Source organism: Lissotriton helveticus, chromosome 3_1 (assembly GCF_964261635.1).
Source record: "Lissotriton helveticus chromosome 3_1, aLisHel1.1, whole genome shotgun sequence".
In the NCBI taxonomy this organism is placed as follows: Eukaryota; Metazoa; Chordata; class Amphibia; order Caudata; family Salamandridae; genus Lissotriton; species Lissotriton helveticus.
The window spans coordinates 479,567,257-479,584,581 of record NC_136061.1 but is presented as its reverse complement, the minus strand read 5'-3'; the positions used below and the strand labels follow the sequence as shown (position 1 = coordinate 479,584,581).

At 46.3% G+C, this 17,325-nt stretch overlaps 1 long non-coding RNA gene across 3 annotated transcripts in view; it reads right to left on the bottom strand.

Annotated features, from left to right (window-relative positions):
• LOC144822622 (uncharacterized) overlaps positions 1 to 17,325 on the bottom strand; it is a 755,115-nt gene that overhangs the window by 188,738 nt on the left and 549,052 nt on the right. For 2 of the 3 annotated variants that reach the window (XR_013608650.1, XR_013608652.1), the window contains one exon: positions 10,835 to 10,928. The exons of the other annotated variant lie outside the window; for it this stretch is intronic. This is a non-coding gene — a long non-coding RNA (uncharacterized LOC144822622). Of the gene's footprint in view, positions 1 to 10,834; positions 10,929 to 17,325 lie in introns of those variants that run through there. 3 annotated transcript variants of the gene reach the window in all.

Here is a 17,325-nt window from a genome sequence, read left to right as displayed (position 1 = left end):
TTCCAAAAAGGAGTTCATGGCTGCACACCATCTCCTCAATTAAGATGTCCTGCTCCTTTTCAGAAAACTTATGTTTTCTTTTCCTCTTTTCACCAGCCATTCCCTCCTGTGTGCTCTGGGACTCCATTTCACAGGTTGCAAGTCTGATCAGCCTCCAAACACTCTTCCAACTGCCACTGGGCGTGGCTCAGGCAAGCAGGTGCAGGTAATCACTCCCTCTTCCTGGTTGTGATGTCATCAACCTGCTCCTACTTTGCAGATTCCCGTTTTTGCGATTTCTTAATTTGCGAACTTCGCAATTTAAGAAATCGCAAGGGATACTGAGAATTTTAATTGCAATTTTTTACATACATCGCGTTTTGCGAATCCGCAAATGCGAATCGCAAAATATCACAAATACAGATTCGCAAAACGCAATCTTGATACATCTGCCCCAAAGTACTCAAAAATTCGCAAAGCTAATCTACAAGTAACAAAGAGTCAAGTAAAATGCAAAAAGTGCTTAGTGTCCTAAGTGATCATGCAGGGAAAAACAAATGAATGTGAATATATTTAGGTATGCACATAAAGAATGGCTACATTCATGAAATGCAAGCAGTATATACATTTATCAATTCTATTTCTATAGTCCTCATTAAGGGCCTAATGTATCAAATGGTTTCACTCGTTCTCTGTCTATGGAGAAAAAGGTTGATACATAAGGCCCTAGATGAACACATGCCCAGACTGTTTGGTATTATGTTGATTGTGTTTTAAGCCTGATATTAATTATCAAGATCATCACCAGGACAGAAATTATTGGGTACAGCTGAAAAAATAAATGATAGGTGGGTTTGAGTTTTTGAAGAATGACAGTGTGTACCAAAACATAGACTGGTGTTGAAATAAGACTTACTATTGGATTTCCGAACAAATCTCCTGAAAAAGAAAAAGGTAAGTGACCTAATTTAGGACGGGGTTACGGTAGAGCCCACCAGGGATTGCACTCAAAAAGGCATTACTCACAGAGTAGAGAGGTTGCTATAAATTGCTGAACTCATGCAAAACAAAATGAAAAAAATATTATTTTCGAATCCTTAGATTAAATAAAGGTGAATCAATGAGAACTCCCGCAGTGCAAAAAACAAAAAATATAGATTAGAGACAGTGAATTACAGGATTATATTTCACAGAGGGGTTCTGGACCAGGGCCGGACTGGCCGTAAAGTGCACCAGGCATTACCCCGGTGGGCCGCCAGGGTGGGGGCTGGATTTGGACCCCTGAGGGGCCGTTTTTGTTTCCAGGGGCGGTTTTATCAGCCCCCTGTAACAATAGCAGCTGTAGTGTTTTTCACACGCATCCGCCTGTCCGCACCGCCCCTTGCGACCGGTCCGACTCAATTGCCAGGGCCTATCTGCATTCCCAGTCCGGCCTGTTCCGAGTGACATCAAATAGACACATGAGCGAAGAATATTAGGTCTAAAATTTGCAAATAATATCTGCATGCAGATATGGTACAGGCCTTCCATAATATTAGATTTATGTAACAATTTATTTCTGAGTAATCTGATAATACAGTGATCAATCTGATGCGCTGACCCGGAAGAGGGTTTGCTTTTACATCTTCATTTAACGTGTGGATGCTGTTCCTTAATGTCCCATTACCTGAACTTCTTTCTCACACATTTTAATGTTTATGCAAACTTTTTGTGTTTTTCTAGTTAACTTTCAATGCAATGAGTTAGTCTCTTCATTTCTGACTAAAGCATATACTAAACATTTTCATGAATTTTTAAGATCTTTTCACCAGGTTAGTGCATTTTCAGAACTAATATTAGGATATTGATTTAGGCTACTTTGGTATGACTTTGATCATAGGGCACTGCATCATATTACTACATTTACTTTTTTCCATAATTTCTCCATAACCTTATTGAAAGCACACAGGTTTTTGGTTGGGGAACCCTACTAAACTCGTCTTGTTCTGGGGCTGTTTAACATGTCAATCACTGTTAATTTGTAAAGTGTCCTTGTAAAAGGAGATCCAGCCGGCCATGTGGTGTGCATGCTATGGCACCGGTATTTGATTCAAAACAGTCAGTAAACCTGGTATAATCAGGAAACTGTCTACGTTGGGCTCCTGCTCCTTGATACCAGCAGGAACCTTTTTGAACTATTTCTTTCATCAACAGGAGCCCGACGGATCTAAGCTTATGATTGCTGTATTGAATTACAGAAGACTTTGCAGAAAAGATTGAGCAACCACTGGTGATGCAGATGAACAAATGTGCTCCTTTTCGAGCGCTCCTTCTGCGCTTTCATTTCCAGTGTGCTTGGATCTTCACTTTGCTAGGCCTTATTCATGTGACCTGATGCACAAAGTCCTTTTGAGTTCTACATTAGCAGACAGGGTCAAAAATCGCTTTTCAAGGATTGGAGACAGGTATGCCTCATTATAAGTGGCTCGAATAATGCTAGTAGGTGCTGCAAGCTACCATTATCGCACACACCTGAATGATGAGTTTGGCTGCTGACACTGCGCTCTCGCATTAATTACGAAGAAAAGTAGATTTTGATGCTGTAAGAATTAAAATCCACAAGTTATTCGCCATTATTGGGACCAACTCGTTGTTGGGTATTATTTAAAGCAGCCAATACATTCTAAAGTGACTAACAAAGTCGGATTTTTTCAGGTTCAATAAATATCAGCCCAAAAATGGAATCAATCGTGGTGGGGCCCATAGATTTTAAATCTGAAAGACCTTCAAACCAAGGCCTCCATGGCATGAGTACAAATGAAGATTTCAAAACAGATTAAAGATAGGCAAAATATCATAACTATAATTTTTTACATGTTCTATAGACATTAATTGTGGGTGGCCCACAGAAAGAAATATTAGCCTGTTTAACGTGACAGTAAAGTCACCAAAGGAGCAGAATTGATTGACAAAAAAACCATCACCGAAATAGCAGATCCTACTCATGGTCCCTAGACCCAACCACCAAACAGAATGCATTTATTTAGGGAGTCTCACATCCTAAACAACCCCTCCCCTAAGCTATGCCCCTGTCTTCATATAGAAACCGAAAGACATGTTTGCTGCTATATCAATTATTCTTTGACGCCATTTCATTGCACTGCAGCTGCCCGTGGTAATATAAGGTATATCTATTTATAACTTTCTGTCCCCAAGTAATTATTAGCAAAACCAGGATCAATTTAAAGACCTGCTGCATTGCGACAAAAGTAATGCGATTTAGCAACACTTGCCCACCCTCCTCTCCCAATTAGTCAATTGATTGTACTCTTGCATTGAGAAGGCCGATGCCCCATGAATAATTGATATCCTGGGACAGTAGTCCTAGTATTCCCCAATAAAATCATGGCAACAGATCTACCCTTTTGTTGTTATCTCAGACATGCCCAAAGGGAGACACAAGAAATACACAAATTGGTATTTCGAACAATTATTGAAGCAGTTGCATTCTAGTATAAAATACTTGCACTGCAATGATTACTAGCAGTAAACAGAGCATTCGAACAAGCATTTCAAGAATGGTGGAAAAGATGAATAATTGAACCATTATAATTATTGCATTCATTATATGACAACATGTAATTATAATCCTGCCTAGCACTACCTATCCTAGAGAGCATAGGGTGAATGTGCTTCTGCTAGATACCTTTATTTATTAATTAATTTTTTTATTGAACATGTCTTATATAGCACTGGCTGGACCCAGGGGTATCAGAGCGCTTTACATGAGTTTTCATTGTAGTATAGAAAATAAACAATGAGGTAGTATTTAGAACCCCATAGGAAGGGTGGAAAACAGTTTAAATATTACACAATTTAAACAAACAAATTGCCGAAGGGTTAGAAATAATCAAGAGAGATTAGGCTAGAGAGAGAGGGAGGGGATGTATAAGAGGGGGAGGGGCATGGGAATGGGGAAAGGCAAGGGAGGGGGAAAGTTAAGGATAGATATGCATAGATAAATAAATTGCATGTAACAGGATTACAATGAGGTAGTATTCAAAGTCCAACAAAAGGTAATAAAAAACTGCTCTAGTTTAACACCATCACAATCTATGAGTTACAAAGGGTAGCCACAAGTCCAGGGAGAATTAGTCTAGTGTAGGAGGGAAAGCATTGAGAAGAGGGGGGAAGGGTACGTGAATACAGGGAGGCTGAGTGGGTGGGAGGATTGGGTAATGCTTGGGGGGACGGGCAGGTCCTGTAGGAAAAGGCTGGAGGGGTGAGCTAGAGGGTGGAGGAAGATGAAGAGGGGGAGGAGAGCAGTAGGAGGTAGAGGTGGAAAGAGTGCCCAGGGGCAGATTTAAGGACCCCAGTATTTGTTCAGCAGGAGGAGTTTGAGGTCTTTCTTGAAGCTGGTGTAAAGGGGTTGCAACAAAGATCTTTGGAGAGGGAGTTCCAAATGTTATGTGCATTCCCTGAAAAGGAGCGAGATTGTGTGGCTTTTTTGTTATGTAGAGGAGGGACAAGAACTAAGGTGTTGGAGCTCCACAGTGATCTAGAGCAGTTTATCTGCGAGGTACTGCGGGGTGCATTGATGCAGGGCATTGTGCGTAATGCACGCTGTCTTAACTCGTTGCGTGCTCGTGACGGAACCGTTCCGTCACGAGCCTCGGGTGGGCTGTGCTGGTGATGTAATGGTTCCATCACGGCCAGCTCGCCACACCTGCGTGTTGCGAATTCCGCGCCTGCGCTGAGCGTTTTGAAGAGCGATTAGAATTGGAATGGGGAGCGAGTAGTACTTAGGGGAGAAGAGAATGATTTTGGTCTTTTTTGGGTTGAGCTTGAGGTAGTTGTACTGGAACCAGGATTGAATCTTACTTAGGGCATAATTGAGGTGAAGGATATGTGAGCGGGATTGAATCTTATAGTAAAGTTGGGTGCTATCGGCGTAAAGGTGGTAGTTGATACCCGATTGATTAAGGAAGAGGGTGAGGGGTTCCATGAAGAGGTTAAATAGAGAGGGGGAGAGGATAGAGCCCTCTGGGACCCCAAGGGAGACGGGCAGAGGTTTGTAAAGGCAGTCATAGATTTTAATTTGTTGGGTTCTGTGTGTTGGAGAAAGGAGGTGAACCATTTGAGGATTGATCGTATAAGGCAAAAATGATCTTTATGTGTGTTAAGTAGCGTAACGTGATTAACAGTGCCGAAAGCAGCAGAAAGATCAAGGAGAATGAGTAGGGAGGATTCACCTTTGTCAAGGGCGTGTTGGATGTCATCAATTATGTTTAGCATTGCTGTTTCAGTACTACAGCCCTTTCTGAAGCCTGATTGGTACGAGTCTAAAAGATTGAAGGAATCAATGTGCCTATCTAGTTGGAGCTGGGCGCATTTTTCAAGGGCTTTTGAGAGAAGAGGAAGATTAGAGATTGGACGAAGGTTACTTAGGTTGTTAGGGTCGCCAGCGGGATTTTTGAGGATGGGAGTGATTTGTCCCAGTTGGAGGAAAGCAGGGACACAACCAGAGTTGAAGGAGGAGTTGATGATGGAGGTCCAATAGGGGGTAATTATGTGTTTTAGGTCTTGGAGAAGGTTGGAGGGGAGAGGATCTTTCGTGTGAGATGATGGTTTCAGTTTGGAAATGACGTTAAGGACATCAAGCTCAGTGACTGGGTGGAAGTCGTGCCAAGAAGCATTATTTTTTAGTTCAAGTATGATGGGGCTGGGTTCGAGACTAGGGACGATAAGAGTCAGTGATCAGGGGTCGTGAGGGAGCATAGTGAGTGAAGTAGAGTTTGAGATATGTCCAGTGAGGGTAGAGGGTTAAGAGGGAGGGGAGTTAGGGTGAAGGATTGATCAATTTTGGAGATTTTTATCTAAGAAGTAGTTGGCAATTTCCTCACATCTTTCAGTGGTGGCAATCACTTAGGGGGGTGCGGAGGAAGTTTGGTTTTTAACAATGCCGAAGAGTTAGTTCTCTAGGTCGGTTGTTTGCCCGGTTGAGTTGGGAGCAGAAGAATGATGTCTTAGCATTGAGGATGTGTTTTTTATAGTTGGATATAGCGTATCTGAGGAGAGAGAAGTTATAAGGGGAAGGGTTTTGCGTCCATAAGCGTTCAGTCAATCTATGAGTGTGTCGCTCATTGTTGAGCTCTGGATTGAACCTGGAACTGGAGGAGTTTTTCTGTTGTTTCAGTTCGGCTGGGGCAATTTGATCAAGGACTTTAACAATGGATTTGTTATAGTGTTCGGTGAGGTAATTGGCATTTTGTGAGGGAGGGGAGAGTTGCAGTTGAGCTTTGATTTTGCCCTCGAGTTCGCCTGGGGAGAGAAGGTGAAGACTCCTGGTCAATTTCATCTGTTTGATGGTTTTGGTTGGAGGGGGTAGAACAGTGTTAGAGATCATGAAAAGGATGAGATGGTAGTCAGGCCATTCGATAGGGTCTATGGAGGAGAGAGAGGTCAATTCTTTGTTAGTAATGATAGCGTCAAGAGTGGCTAACTCATCCGGAAACCAGTCTGGTGTAGAACTGGCCACCATCCCTTTCAGAAGAATGATGAGATTTAGCTAAGCTAGAATTCAGGCATGCTCCTCTTCCAAATAAATGCTTGGGGCAGTTTATATAATAAAAACTGGACCCATTTGCACTGCCTAAGTTCAGATCCGACTGTCATTGTTGATTCTACCAATTCAGAGCTGTCCCTGAACAGACAATAATATGCAGCTTCCTCAGTGTACTTAGACAAAGTGTATGATGGTATGATATTGTGTCTATGAAGAAATGTATTTGTAAGCAAAAACACTTTCTAAGTACACTGCTGCTCACCCTGAGTTTCCCGAGGGAGCGCTTGCGGAGCCTATGCCATCTTGGCCACGTGGATGTGAATCCGCTATGCTCCGCGGTGAGCCTCATGAGTTGGATTGTTTCACCGCTTAACTCCCGGTGGAAACAATCCTATGTGCCGGGGCTGAGTGTGCACTTGAATGAGGACACCTCAGGATGCTCACAGCTTGGTGGAAAGGCCCGGCAACCGCTTCTTTAAGGCAGCGGCGAACAGTGCTGGCGAGACAAAATGGCAGTGGCTCCCGGCGGCTACTAGAGTCTGGCGAGTGAGACCTCCAGGCGGACGGAGCCGGCAGCATTGCTTTCCCTGGAAGGAGGCTAGCTCATGCAGGGACGTCTCTGATCTCACTGCAAAAGAGGAATAACTGCCCCACAGACTCGAAGAGGAGCGAAGTTGCACCCGATGCAGTTCACTGGCTCGGTAATGACGGCCCTCCCTGCACTGCTCGAGTCTTGCGAGGCTGACTTCTAGGGGGAAGACACAGATGACGCAGGCACGAGGAACTAATCGCTGTGCCCACAATAGCCCCCCAAGTTACAGCAAGCTCTCTTCCTAACTCATTATGATTGAGACCGGGGCCAGTGCCTGACTCCAAGGTGGCACCCGTTGTGACTGAACAGGGGTTCTTCCAAAAAGCACATTTTAATGGTGGCAGTGGGGGCATTACTGGGAACCCCCCCCTGACAAAGCGATCTAACCCGAGGACTTGGTTGAGGCCAAAATATTAATTGCGGAGCCTTCTCTGGGCGTGCCTGACCTCAAGATGGCAGCTGGGACCAGTCTTGATTACCACCGCAGGAGACTCCTGAGCCTCCGGCGCACTCCCAAACTGAGCTGTTGGGGCATTCTATCTGATCCCCCCTTGCTAAGGCACTCTATTCTGGGGACATTTCGAGGCCATGGTGTCCACTGTAAGGTCGGGCCAGGACAACACCTGACTTTTAGATGGTGCCCGCCCCTTGACTTCGTTCTGCCCGTAGTCTTCTCCAGTTCTCCGGTGCTGCCTCTCCTGGACATACAGCTTCCTGCTGATTGCGCCTTGATGATCACTGAAACAATAACCCCAGTCACACATGGGTTTTGATCGGATTGTGGTTTCTCATCTCTCCAACTACTTCGTTTGACTTTGACATTCTCAGATTAAACCTGATCATTATCCTGACAGTGAAGTCCGTGCAATATGGCCGATGCCTGGTGGAGCTGCCTAGACAGGTATGGAGGAGATCGGCCCTGGTTCACCCCCTCGGCTGTCACCTACCCAGATGGACATTGAGTACTGTTCCTTCCCATCCCTCTGTTATGTCTCCTTCCTCCACCTCCCTCTGAAGAATTACCGTAACACTGCTTTTTTTATCCTATGTTTGACTATGCTCTTGTAACAGATGTAACCTGTAAGTCACTGATACTCATGTAAAGCGCTCAGGTCTAGCCAGTGCTATATAAATCTCATCAAATAAATAAATAAATAAATAAAAGTATTGCATGCAAGCACACAAGCAAGAGGTGCTAAAAGTCATTGTCTAAAACAATGTAAACTTTCAACGTGAACATACAAAATTGGGGAGGTAGGTGCACGGCCCCTATTAAACCTCGGAAAAGTTGTAAGGCATGGGAAAGTGGGCAATTGCCTGGGGCTTCTACCTTTCAAGAGGGCCCCTGGGAAAGTGAACTTTCTATCTCACTTATGTGTATTTTCGTATCTTAACTCTTAATATATAATTATAAATATTTAGTCAAAATAGGGCTTGAATAACCAAACAATTGGAGTATTAAAATTCAATGTTGTTCTAAACAGAAGCCCCCAAAATATTTCTTGCCCAGGGCCCCTAAGATACTTAATTTGGCAATGGTAACACAATGCAATGAAAAGCCTCCATTTCCAATACGGTCACAGAAAACATTAAAGAACTGTCAGATGATCTACAAACCTAAAAACGCAATACCTAAACCACAGTAAATTAAATAAAGACCACCACTAGGAATAAAAACCCACTCTTCACCATAAACCCCAAAACTGGAAATACACACTTTGTGAACAACAACACTAAGGGGCCTGATTAACAAAGATAAACTGAGGGACAGAGTTATCATTATTTGACACAGCACAACGCAGTAAGACAGCTTGTGCAACATCAAATGGAGACAGCATACAATGCATTCCTGCTCGCTCTGTGCTGGTGCCCTCAGTGCAGCCTAGCACCAACACAGGCACCCTTGCCTTTTTTTGGTGCAAGGGTCATTGCGTTGCAGGCAGGATTGAAGGATTGCAAGATGAAGATTGTTTCCTTCACAAAAATAATCCTTAGAAGCATTTAATATCTGCATTTTTTTACACTTTCAATCTCCTGCACCTGTCTCAATCAGGTTTCATGGTACGCCATAACAATGTAATGGCCTTTATGGAAAGAAACAGATTCCATTAAGGTAAACCTTGACTCTGGCTGCAATGCCACCCTGATTTTGGTAGATCTCTCCACGGCATTTGACAAGTCTCACATGAGATCCTACGGCAGTGCCTGGCTTCAATTGGGATGGAAGGGAAGGCCTTGGACTTCCTTGGTTTCTTTTTTAGATCATAGAGAACAGGCTGTGTGGCTGGAGTCTTCCTATTCAGAGGTGAAGACCCTTAAGTGTGGGGCACCACAGGGCTCAGCCCTGAGCCCTAAACTTTTTGACATCTATATGTCCCTGTTTGCTGCCCTGAACTAATCCGTCAGTATCCAATTTGTCTCATATACGGCACCTAGTTTTTGCTTACCTATGAAGATAACTCTTCAGAAGACAAAGATAAATTCTCAGCCTGCATTGTGGTGGTTATTGGGTGGCTCAGAGCCAACTGCCTTCAATGTGTACCAAATAAAAAAGACACCCTGCTCTTTGGTCCTATTCCCGCCTCGGTTTGTTGGGTGCCTGACTGAGTTGCTGCCACCCCAACGGAGGAGACAAAGAATGTAAGGGTGCATTTTGATTTTCACTTTTCTTTTAAACCCCAGGTCTCTGCAGTTGTCCAAACCTCCTGTTGGATGCTTAGAATGCATAAAAAACGTCTTGATTTCCTTTCTTGGAAATCTCAGAAATCTGTAGTCCGAGCCCTGATTCTCTTCAGATTAGATGACGCCAATGTTCCCTACCTGCAAGCCCCGGATTACTTGATACATCAACTGCAAACTGTGCAGAATACGATAATTTGAATTTTATTTAAACTTTCCAAACGTGCGTCAGTGTCCTATTATCACAATCAAATGCACTGACTAGCGGTGAGGAAAAGCATTGTCTTCAAAGCCCTGATTATTGTTCACCGAGCTTTATACAAAGCCGGATCCAAATAACTGGCTAACACGTTACAAGGATACTGTCCACCCAGGGCCTTACGCTCACAGTCTGCTCGGCTATTAGTCATCCCATATACTAAGGGGAAGAAGCTTATGGGCATATTCACAAGGAGCAATCGCCTAATTAACAGCACTTCATCGCAGCCAAAGTCTTGATTTATTCACCACCCCATTCACTAGCTGGTGCGCACAGCCCACAGCACCAGTTTACCCGCGATAGCAGACGCAAAAAACATCACCACAGAGGACTACTACAACAATCGCTAATGAGATGCAGAGTAGGCGTTCCCATGCAAAAAGCCACGACAACACCACACTTCAACATTCACAACGACCAGCCAGATCGGCGATACAAACACAAAACATGCGATAAGGCGCATTAGCAGTAGAAAATTAACACCTGCTCTGACCTGGTGTAAAGCCGGACCACACCCTGTACCACAAAAGGGAGCCCAGCCCACAGCCATACCTGAAGACAAACGGATGCCATGGAGCAACTGAACATGCAGCACGAACCCCCAAGAGGGGGACAGCACCCACCGACACCACACCCAGGGCCACCCCTCCCTGGCACTCCCCGACCAAAGACATGCCATATCAGCTATATCTAAACATGTACGATATAATCCGCCTGATGTCGTATAATCACAACTGTTGAAATGCATGTGTCGCCACAGAAACGAGCATCACGCATTCACTTTCGAAGCAACCAATGAAAATTTATTGAAATCAACACAGAAATGAAATGAAGACACATGGCGGCTTCCCTCGGGACAATCCTCAGGCCAGATCCTGTAAGACAAAAAACTTGATCAGGAGGTGTGGCCTGCGTACATCAAAGGACAGAGAGAGAGCGAAGGAGAGAGAGAGTAGAAGAGAGGGTGAGAGAGAGAGAGAGAAGAAGAGAGGGAGAGAGAGAGAGAGAGAAGAAGAGCAGGGAGAGAGAGAAGAAGAGAGGGTGAGAGAGAGAGAGAGAGAGAAGAAGAGAGGGCGAGAGAGAGAGAGAGAAGAAGAGAGGGGGAGAGAGAGTGCCGCCCCTGTTATGTTATGTTATCCACTCATGTATAGCGCTCGAATCACCCTGGGGCATCTCGGCGCTGTCTGGAAGATACAGCATGAGTTGACATAATCGGGGGGCTAAATAAGTATATTTTTAGAACAGGAAGGTCTTCAGGTGCTTTCTGAAGGAGGTGTAATGAGAAAGTTCCCTGATGGATTTGGGGAGGCTGTTCCAATATTTCAGGGCCAGGAAGGAGAAGGCCATACCTCCTGCTCTCTTTTGCCCGATGTGCGGATTTTCGAGCAGTCCAGCCGTAGCTGATCTTAGACAACGTCCTGGAGTATATCTTATTAGCTTTTTTTGTAAGTACTTTGGGCTTGTCCATTCAATGCTTTAAATGATAGGCAGCAAATTTTGAAAAAGGAACGCTTTTTCACTGGTAGCCAGTGTAAGGAATTTAGCAGAGGCAAGGACGGTGATCTGGCCAGCATGTTAAGGATCATTCTTGACGCGGTATTTTGAATAACTTGCAGCTTATTTAGGAGAGAGGTCCCAACCTCCGCAAGGAGGGCATTTCCATAATCCAAGCGGCTGGTCACCATTGCTTGGATCAACGTTCTACGATGGTCTGTGGGTATATATGGAAAGATTTTTCTGAGAAGGCGGAGGTTATAGTAGCAGGAGCCAGCCGTAGCTGCTACATGGTCTCGCATAGTGAGCAAGTGATCTAGCTTCAGACCCAGGTTCTTTACATGTTGCTTTGGAACGGGCAGGGTCCCCAGTTTTGGCGGCCACCATTCGTTGCTCCAGATGTTTGCCGCTTTTCCCAACAGCATCACCTCCGTCTTTCCAGGATTCAGTTGGAGAAAGTTGTGGGACATCCATTTGGATATCGCAAGCATTCCTTTGGTAAAGCGGAGCCTATCTGATTCTGGGTCTGAGCCTATGGTGAACAACAACTGAGTGTCATCCGCGTAGGAGACTGTTTCGAAGCCCAGAGCTTCTACTACCTCAGCTAAAGGGGCCAAGTAAATATTAAAAAGGGTAGGGCTGAGGCAGGAGCCCTGGGGAACTCCCTTGTCCAAAGCTGTTTTCTCAGAGTTGAAAGGACCGAGGATGACTGTCTGGGCTCTGTCTGATCGAAAATTTATTAGACATTTTAAGGCTAGGTCTTGAATTCCATAGGCCCCTGCGCACCCAGGCCACACTGCTCACCTGCTGCCACAGGTGTGTCTCCAACCACTAGCCGGTATGTCTTGCAGTACACCAGGTCACACATCAGAGTCAGAGCTGTCATCTGAAACAGAGGCCAGATACAGGACTGGCATGATACACACACTTGCACAAGACAATGTCGCCCGCCCACCCATGCACTCCCAGGCAGAGGCACCCCAGTCCCTTCCGCCACCCATTGGAGCATGCCCGCCCATGCACACCCAGGCCTCACTGCTCACCTTCCACCACTGGCATGTAGACAGCAAGTGCCACTGCAAGCCACAAGCCTGTGGCCTGCGGATATAGCACTCTCCTCACCATGCAGTCACGCTGCGCAGGCCATCAGGTTTCATGTCTGGTGCAGTGTCTTGATTACACCATGGCATAGGACATACCAGGGCACCTGGCAACATCACAGCCTGCACAACCACTGAGCCCAATGGGTGCCAATAACTCTGTGATCCCGGAAGTGAGGCCACCTGGCGGTAGGCCTGCACAGCCGATTGGCTCGGCCTACACTGCGGTCCAGCAAGGCACACAAATCCTGAGGAGTCCGGATCGCCGGGACAGGCATCATCGCAGGCTGCACACCCACTCAGCAGCTTAAGGTGCCAATGACTCAGTGCACCCAAAGTCACCGTCCCGTGGCGGGGTGCCTGCGCAGTCCGCAATGCAACATGTGCCACAAACCCAGTTCAACCCCAGTCAGCGTCCCGTGGCGGGGTGCCTGTGCCGTCCGCAATGCACTGTGTGCCACAAATACTGTTCAATACCAGTCAGCGCCACGTGGTTGTAGGCCCGTGCTGGCCTCATGGCCTCAGGTCAGTCATCCAGTCACCACTGGCAGAGGGGTATGTGATGTGATCGGCCCCTTATTTTTGTGGGGTCCATGGGCCTGTGACGCCTGTGCCAAAGGAGTGTGGTGTGCGTGCAAACCTGTCCTCAGGAAGTGGCTGTGACATGCTGACAACTAGACCAATGACCTGCAAACCACCAGCGAGTACACCTGCGACGGGAAGCAATGAGGCCCCCCTCGGAGCGTGAGTGGAGTGGTCTGGCCTGACATATGCCGTACCAGCGCAGGGCCTCCAAAAACAACTCTGGGGCTCTGGGCGTGGCTCAGTCCATGTCCGGACAAGAAAGTGGCTTAAGCGTGTGTCTCTGTTGTGGTGTCCACGGGACCCGTAACAGAAATTGATATGTAGCAGCCTCTGACTAACATCTCACAGGATGAGCTTCATTGACGCAAGGGAAATCACTGACCCTACATTCATCCACACATGCATATATGAATGATGGAAGACATGACACAACAGTGCATCACAGGATGTTTATTGCACATCCAGTGCCGTTCTGCAGCTGGAGCGGTGCTGGGTATGTGGAACACACTACACAAAATGAGCCCGTGAAGGGCCAGCCAGAGTCTATCCGGGGATGACAAGTACTGCAGAAGAGGACGGGTGCAGTCCACAGTCTAATCGCCATGTCATTGGTCATCAAACAGGATGTGGCAGTCCATGTCGTAGTCCAAGGTGAGTGCATCTGTATTTTTCGGGGGTCAGTGGAAGGTCATGAGGCCATGTGTGGACCAAGCAGAAACAGGCCAGGTGGCAGAAATGAATGCTACTGAGTCCTTCTGATCTCAGGCACATCCAAGTCCTCATCCTCGGATGTGTGCTCTTCCCCACCTGGGGTTGTTGCAGTACCAGCTGCGGCACTGTAGGCCACTGATACATCAGGGGCCAGAGGTGGATTGTCGGCTGCACTGTTCGCCACTGCCACATCAGGTGCCGGAATAGATATGCCGATATGCCTGCCGCACTGAGAGGCAGAGACACACCAGGGGGCGGAGATGTGGATGGTGTGGGGGCAGCAGCATGCATCATCACCACACCTTGTAGCAGCAATGCCATGATGAGGATCTGCAGGGCATGGTAGATCCCAGCTACATTACGCTGATGTGCAGCCGTGGCTGCCATCCTTTCGGCCTCCATCCGCACCATGTCCTCCATGAGCCTCCACATTTGTGTCAGCTCATGGCTGGTATAGTTGGAGCCACTCTGAGCGGACAGGTGTTCTTCTCTCCACGTCATGACTCCAGCAATGTCAGTTAGGGCTCATTGGAGACCATGGAGCAGGCCTAAACACCCAAGGATAGCATCAAGTTTGGTTGCCATGATGCCAAAGCCCAACCGCACCTGCTCTGCAGTCTCCCTCTGGCACTCCAGCACACGGCGTTGGAAGGCCATGCGTTGTTCCTGGGGGCCTTGGGGGAGTACCGGGTCTGTGGGTGCCTCCTGCTGGGTGCTTTGGGTAGTGGGTGTGGTCTCCTCGATGTAGCTGGCCTGCCCTGATCCAGGAGGTGAGTGGCAGATGAGGTCAATGATGTCTTGGTTGGTGTGGGTGTCGATGCTGGTATTGTCCTCCTCGTCATCAGTGAAGAGTGGCTGGGACTGCTCTGCAGGAAGTGTTGACGGGGCCCCTGCGATTTGAATGGGAGGTGGTGTATTACAATGTATCCACATGTATGTGGCTGCATGGTACATGTTAACAATCAGACAGCATGGCATTGTACATTTTGACAGTCTGTAGATCTGGGAGAGGACCCAGAGTCATTGTGGGTGTGCACTGTGCTCTGATTGATTGTGCATCTGTGCCATTGTGGCCATCTCCACCTGTCCCCCCAGTACCTGGTGGTCACTCACCCTGTTGCAGTTGTGTTGTGTCCTGTGGAACAGTGTCCGTTCCCCCGACTCCGGCCACAATCTCCACACTGATGACTGTCGACACCAGCTCCTTCATGTCATCCATCTCGAACTGTGGCGCTAGGCCCCCACATTCAGTCTGCATTGCTGCCTTCTGGTTGGCGGAGAGTTTCTCATTGGTCCTCTACTTGATGTCATTCCATTGCCACTTGACCTCGTCCATTGTCCTCTTGCGCTCCCCGACGGCATTCACCTTGTCCACGATGTCCCGCCAGATTCCATTTTTTGTGCCCAATGACACGTTGGAGGTGACAAACAGTTTTTGTGGTGATCCATCACCTCCCTGACTATGATCCTGTTCACCTGCGGACTGAACTTCATCTTCCTCTTCTTCTTGTCCTTGCCCTTCCCTGTCCCCGAGCTCCCAGGCTGGTCGTTCGGGGTGCTTGTGGGGTTGCGCTCGTCCTCTGCGCCTGCTCTGGCTGCACCCATGGTGCTTGAGTGTTGGTCAGTTTGTGTTTGGGTATATTTTCTACTATTATGGTGATTTTTCCCACCTGTCAGGTGTGTGTTGCCGGCCTGGTGCTGCTTTTCGCTGATTTCCTCACCTCGCTTTTACCCATCGCAGATTTTTTGATGTTGTGGTTTGTATTTTTGACTCCATCGAGGTGGTTGTACCGCGAATATTGTCTGCGGTTTAGGCAGACTATCGGATGCTACCGCCGTGTTATGAAATCCACGTTGCCACTGGTTTATTTTCCCGTGATAGGCTGCGATGTTGAAAGTTGCTCTGTGCTACTTTTGCGGTAGTTATCACACGTTCTTGTGAATATACCCCTAAGTGGTTTAACCTGTTCTGTTTTGGTGGCCAAGCACTGGTATGAGACCCCTCCATCTTAGATCTATCCCAGATAAACCCTTCTTCTGGAAGCAACTAAACCCCATCAGTTCAATTTATAAGGTCGCAAATGTCACTTTTTACTTTTGCCTTAGCGCCGGGGCACTAGTAGTAGCTGTGCACTTTAGAAGTATTTCATTCATTCAATCAAGGGTGCTGCAGAATGCAGCACACTTACAAAGCGGAAAAAATGAAGAGAAGTTAAGATATTTCTCCTTGTTGCTCCTCGATCGGGAAGGCATAGCATTTTGACGCATTCCCAAGTTTACCTGTTTTGGTAAACCTGGGGATCCGCCAAAATTCATGGCTGGAAGCGTGAGAGCAGCCACTCTCCACCCATGTAACGTCTTCCTTACATAGAATAACATAAGTCAACAGCTTGCACTGCCTTGCATTACTCTTGATTTAACAAGCAACACAGCCATGCAAGGTAGCCTTGCTTGGCTTAGTAAATCTGACTTAAGGATTGCATTGCCCTTCCATCACCCTGAGTGATGCAAGGGCTACGCTAAATCTGGACCTTACACTTTCGTGTAAGTATACCATTTTTTGGCTATTTTAGCATCTTTACAACTACTGAGTCTCAGTTCTCATGGCGGGAACTCCACACAAGAAAAGATAGGCCTGTCCTATATAGGTACATAGAATCTTTACTACTAGAAATTATCATGTCCCAATAATATTAAGCGTCATAAAGTGTATGTAGCGGAAAACTACTGAGCTGAGACCAAAAATAGGTAGAAGAGATGTTTAGCATTGGGAGAGATATAGAAAATATAGAAGAAAGTCAAAATATATATTTTTTTACATTAACTATTATTGAGTGTTATTTTAAGCCAATGCCGGTATTATTTGCTATGGGAGTATATTGCAGTACCTGTGAGTGGCCATGTGAGTTAAGTGACTTACACCAAGGCTGGACTTGAGTACATCTAATACTGTTTGTCACTTGTAGGGCTGATGTAACATGACTGTAGTTTGTGAATAGGAAAGGTCATTAGTCTTTTGAGGGTGGGTGTTTGTAGTATTCTGTCCTGCCCCAATTCCCTCTTACTTTCCCATAACCCTCCCATGTTGTAGTAAGGATTTCCCATTTTTAAGGCAGTCCCTCTTGTCAATCCACATTTATTTCTAAAATCTATCCTTACAAGACCATAGATGTACAGATACTTTACTATAACAGCTCTGTGTTGATTGGCAAAGTCAGCTTGTTTGTGCCCAATGTGAGTGCCCATAGCTATAAAGCGTACAGAACTTTCACATCAAAGTGGCTGAAATGGTCAGTGTATCCAAATAAATGTTTACATCACAATGCAACCATTTACGTCCATGTATGCATAATATACATTACCCATAACCCTTCTAAAGCAT